This window comes from Euleptes europaea, chromosome 20 (assembly GCF_029931775.1).
Source record: "Euleptes europaea isolate rEulEur1 chromosome 20, rEulEur1.hap1, whole genome shotgun sequence".
Taxonomy (NCBI): domain Eukaryota; kingdom Metazoa; phylum Chordata; class Lepidosauria; order Squamata; family Sphaerodactylidae; genus Euleptes; species Euleptes europaea.
This window is the reverse complement of record NC_079331.1, coordinates 17,758,022-17,763,994: the sequence shown is the minus strand read 5'-3', so window position 1 is coordinate 17,763,994 and position 5,973 is coordinate 17,758,022.

Genomic DNA, 5,973 nt, shown 5'->3' with positions numbered 1-5,973 from the left:
AGAATACGTGGAGAACAAAGAGTAATGTAATTCAAAGAAGTTGATGACTGAATTGTAATTTTGAAAGGCAAGCATCACATGTATTGTTATATTGTGTATATGTAGGGTTGCCAGCTCAGGGTTCAGAAACACCTGGATATTTTGGGTGTGGAGCCAGAGGAGGACAGAGTCGGAGAGGGGAGGGACTTCAATGCCATAGAGTCCAATTGTGGCCATTTTCTCCAGGAGAACTGATCTCTGCCACCTGGAGATCAGTGGTAACAGTGGGAGATCTCCAGCCACCACACTAATACCAGTGCCAGGAGGCAACGTCAGGGGAGGACCTTGGCCTCTATGGTGGTTGGAGGCCCTCCATAGTAACTGGTTGGCAGCTGTAGGAGACAGGACATTGGGCTAGATGGACCACTGGTCTGATCCAGGTGCCGTGGTTCAGTGGTAGAGCATCTGCTTGGCGTGCAGAAGGTCCCAGGTTCAATCCCCAGCATCTCCAGTTAAAGGAACCAGGCAAAGTAGGTGATGTGAAAGACCTTTCTCTGCCTGAGACCCTGGAGAGCCACTGCCGGTTTGAGTAGACAATACTGACTTTGATGGACCAAGGGTCTGATTCAGTATAAGGCAGCTTCATGTGTTCATGTGTGCATATTCTTAATGTGCTCATCCTGCACTGAGACTACCAATCAACCAGCATGCACACATTTCCAAACATTGGGCATGATTGCCAGTTTAACACAAAGAATGAATCGGGCCAAGCTAGATTTCATATTAACGCTTCCTCATTTGCAAACGTTGCAGTGAAAGGGAAGCAAAGGGTCATTTTGCTGGCTCCGGAGCTGCTGGAATATGAACACTTGTGACCAATTGTGGGCCAGGAGAGAAAGATGGAAGGAATTAAGCTTCTACAGTGAATTAATAGCGCGGATTACAGCTGCGGAATCCTGTCATGCACTTTCCTTCTTTAATAACTCCTCGACAGCTTCCCCCTCTTTCCTCACAGTTTGACAGCCCAATTTTCTTTATCATTTTCTCTCCCCCCCCCTCCTTTTCTTCCTTCATGTCAGTGTAGAACTTGGAGGGGGGGAAATCAGCGGAAAAGGGCGAAACAGCAGCTGGATCTTCTATGGCAAGAAAGCCAGCGTTTACGGCCTGCAGTTTCCAGCAGAAGACGGTAATCAGTCATAACAGAAGAAGAGACGGAGTCCATGGAAGCCTTAACCAGATGCTGGCGCAAGGTCACGTGATGTTCTAGGCACTGGTTTATTTGACAAATGAAGTGTGCCGGCGGACAAATCCCCTTCTGATCTGGATTCACCTAATCCGGGGGTCCTAGGGCTGCCGAGACCCCGATGGAGGTGGGGTAGGGTTGCCAGGTCCCTCTTTGCCACCAGCAGCAGGTTTTTGGGGTGGAGTCTGAGGAGGGCAGGGTTTGGAGAGGGGAGTGGCTTTAATGCCATAGAGTCCAATTGCCAAAGCGGCCATTTTCTCCAAGGGAACTGACCTCTATCGGCTGGTGATAGTTGAAATAGCAGGAGATCTCCAGCTAGTACCTGGAGGTTGGCAACCCTAGGGTGGGGGATGTCCTGCCCTGAGCTCTGGTTGCCTGTCTCTGCTCCAAATAGGGTTGCCAGGTCCCTCTTCACTACCATCAGGAGGTTTTTGGGGTGGAGCCTAAGTAGGGTTGGGTTTGGGGAGGGATTTCAATGCCATACATTCCTATTGCCAAAGCGGCCATTTTCTCTAAGTGAACCGATCTCTATCGGCTGGAGATCAGTTGTAATAGCAGGAGATCTCCAGCTAGTACCTGGAGGCTGGTAACCCTAGCTCCAGGTGGCAGTAGAGGAAACTTTTTTTAAAAGGTGGTTCTGCCAGTGTGATGACATCACTTCCGGGAAAAACCCACATGTGAAGGCAGGCAAAACCATAGAGTTTATGGCAATTCCTAGAGCAAGAAGAAGAGGAAGAGTTGGGGTTTATACCCCGCTTTTCTCTACTATAAGGGGTCTCAGAACGGCTCCTCCTCATTAGTAGGGTTGCCAGTCTCCAGGTGGTGGCTGGAGATCTCCCGCTATTACAACTGGTCTCCAGGAAACAGAGATCAGTTCCCCTGGTGAAAATGGCTGCTTTGGCAATTGGACTCTATGGCATTGAAGCGCCTCCCCTCTCCAAACCCTGCCCTCTTCAGGCTCCTCCCCCAAAATCTCCAGGTATTTCCCAACCCGGAGCTGACAACCCTACTCATTGGTGCTGTCACATTCCCAGTGACAAGCATTTTTCTCCCACTCTATGAGGGCTTCTAAATATCATAGAATGTGATTCTTAGCAACGGACTGTGTGAGCACAGACATGGTGGGGGAGTGCAGTTGAGTTGCAGCAATGCACACTATGTGCACAGATGAACATCACGTGTCAGGGTTGATTAGGAGGGAATGCCCTCACTGCTAGGGAGCGTCAATCAAACCCTTTGCATCATATATTGTAGGAGAAAGAGGTAGGGTTGCCAACTTCAAGGTAATAGCTGGAGATCTCCTGCTATTACATCTGATCTCAAGGTTGCCACCTCCAGATGGTGGCTGGAGATCTCCTGCTATTACAACTGATCTCCAGCCGACAATGAAAACGGCCGCTTTGGCAATTCACTCTATGGTATTGAAGTCCCTCCCCTCCCCAAACCCCGCCACCTCAGTCTCCACCCCAAAATCTCCCACCGGTGGCAAAGAGGGACCTGGCATCCCTAACTGATCTCCAGCTGATAGAGATCAGATCACCTGGAGAAAAGGGTCGCTTTGGAAATTGGACTCTAGGGCATTGAAGTCCCTCCCCTCCCCAAACCCCACCCTACTCAGGCTCCATCCCAAAAACCTCCAGCCGGTGGCAAAGAGGGACCTGACAACCCTAGAAGGAGGATAATTTTCAATTTTCATGTACAGGCAAAGAAATCCCTCCCAAACCCCGCCCTCCTCAGGCTCCGCTAGGGTTGTCCTCTTTGCCACCAGCGGGAGATTTTGGGGGTGGAGATTTCCTGCCACCACCTGGAGGATGGCAATCCTAGGCTCTGCCCCCAAGCTCAAGGAGAAGCCAGAAAGGAACGAACAGCCGTAGAGGCGCTTTCAGATCCTCAAATATTTATTTCTGATAAATTCATTTTCGAATAATTAAGCTTGAAGTTTTGAAAAACCAAGCTTGAATCATTGGCTGAAGAAGCCACTTCACAGTGGTGAAAGCGCATTTGTTTATCCGGACAGCGTTTCCATGCCATAGAGTCCTTTTGGACAAATGACATTGTAGTCTATTCACAGATATCTGCAATAAGAAGAAACAAGATTATAGAATTGCAGCAAAATACTTTCAGAAACTGAAAGTTTAACAAGACTTTGTGTGTCTGCTTTGCAGAATGCATATATTGTGTCTATGTCTTGCACTATTTGCCTTTGTTGGTTGCTGTTTTGTTCAGTAAATTTTGAGTTCCACATTTGCATTTAATTGTTTTGTGCTTTATATTAACACTGAGCTAAGTACTGTTACTTTGCTTAACTGATCCTACAGTATTGGTGATACTTTGTTTGTGTAACCACCTGGAGGTTGGCAGTCCTAGGCTCTGCCCCCAAAACCTCCCGCCGGTGGTGAAGAGGGACCTGGCAACCTTACACATGATGTAGGTAAGCTGTTTAAATGAATGTGTTACACCCACATATGGGCATCTTAAGTCTTTATCTGGGAATTGTCCTGGGGACCAACAGGGAAGCCAGTCCAAAACCTTTGAGAAAAAACATGCACATGCACATACTCATACAAAGACAAAGTCGCCCAGAAAGACACCTTATTCATGCCGGCTCGCTCCTCAGACTTCCTTCCACTTCGAAGTTTTATTTATGCCCCCGTTCCCCGTGCCACTTTCCCCCAATGTTTCTCGACAACGCATTAACTTCCCTCCCGGTACAATAATCGACTTCAATCTGCTATTATCACGGAAATAGAAGAGGTAAAGTGCTGGTAATAGGATCCAAATCAAATCACTTTCACTTCAGCCGGCTTTTGCCGTGAAGGCAAAGATTCCCCAAGGAGATTCAATACAGAGAAACACCTGGAGACACAGGCTGAGGCCCGCAGATTATATGGAACACGACAGGCCGAGCTTTGTTGTAGCATTTCCTTAGTCACAAGACGGTCGCATCAGCGGTAATAACTAGAGGCAGGACTTGATAAAACTGGGCCTCGTTGCCAGCGCTGGGCTCTGAGTTTTAGTTGATTTGACCCTTCCTGGAGCAACGCAGCAGTTTACTGAAGAAACAGCTATATTTAAATTTCCTCTCCTGGAGGGACTGCTGTGGTCTCAGATCTTTGGGAGGGTGGGGGTGACGCCGTTGCCGTTTTTCACGTTTTTTTTTTTTTTTTTGCGTGTGTTCGTGTTTAAGAGCAGGCCAGCCTGGAGTTTAGAAAAAGAGGGAGGGGGACTTCCGTATCGTTCTGCCCCGGCGGCTAGGAAAGGCCACAGTAAATTGAATTTAATAAGGTTCAGGCTTAAGGGGAAAGAGGCCGAGCAGCTTTTCCGTGTGACCGAAAAGATATTGCATGGCGAGGACTGGTTGGGAGAAACACTGAAAGCAATATGGGCAGTTTGCTCCTTGGGAAGTGAACTTGTTCTTTGGGGAACTCACGCCTGATGGCGATTTGCTTAACAGGTAAGGGATGCCGGTTTCCTACAGGGGTAGGGGTTGCCAGCCTTGAGGTGGTAATAACAAAACAAGTTAGCTTGCTGTACAAGGGGATTGCAAGAAAGTAACAGCAAAACGCCAAACCCCAGATTACCGATTCGATATCCAAGGTTTATCAAGCGTTAATAAGCATACAGTGCAAAACAAAATGAAATAGTCTACATAAACTAAACAACAAATCCAATAGAGGGAAGGGCGCACCAAGTCTAATGTCCCAATAGAGCCAGTGGCCCGAAAATCAAAGGAAATGTTGTACATGCTCCATAATGATGTCAAGTATCGAAGACTTGTGAGGCATCTGGAGCAAGAAAAACATGGTTCCTGTCGTCTGTATGTAGATAGTCAGTACTACAGGGATCCGGTATTTTCACCTGTTTCAATCATAGGAAATCTTCCTCAGGAACATTACATATGGACTACGCCTGTTCTCATGTTGTAAATGCGTTTCTCTAACCCTACACAGGGGGCAGGGGATCTCCCATCTGCAGCTTCCATTGTTTGCTATCAGTCTGGCAGCCAGTGGAAGAAAAATAAATTTAAGAATTGCCATCAGTATAACAGCATCACACCTGGAAGTGACATCACATCGCTCTAGGAATCACCAGAAACTCTATGCTTTTACAATAGAGTTTACAGCAATTCCTAGAGGGGTGTACTATCCGTTCTGGGTGTTCACCAGAAGTGACTGAACACTGTCGTACCAACTGTGTGATGTCCCTGCCTTCCCAAACTCCCACCAGTTTCCTGCCTCCCTGTGGGTCCTGAAATTCTCTGGAAATTACGAGTAATCTCTAGTCCAGACTACCTTGACCATTTCCCCCAGAGGAAAATGCAACTTTGGAGGGTGGGATCTATGGAATTACATCTGTTTTGAGTATTCTCACTCTATCTTCCCTTGACACTGCCCCCCTATCTCCTCGAATTTCTGAAGCCAGAATTGGCAAACCTATTAGCAGTATAGGGTTGCCAGGTCCCTCTTCACCACCAGCAGGTCTTTGAGGGGGGGGGGGAGCCTGAGGAGGCCAGGGTTTGGGGAGGGGAGAGACTTCAATGTCATTGAGTCCAATTGCCAATTTTTTCCTTGTATATAATTTGATAAAGGTCAGTAGGAGACAGTGAGTGCTCTTCTGTAGGCCGATGGCTTTGTCTCACATATAAGTTAAAGTGCAAACGTTCATCAGTAGGTTTCAGGTCCACCAGCAGTAGGGTTGCCAGGTCCCTCTTCTCCACCGGTGGGAGATTTTGGGTGCAGAGCCTGAGGAGG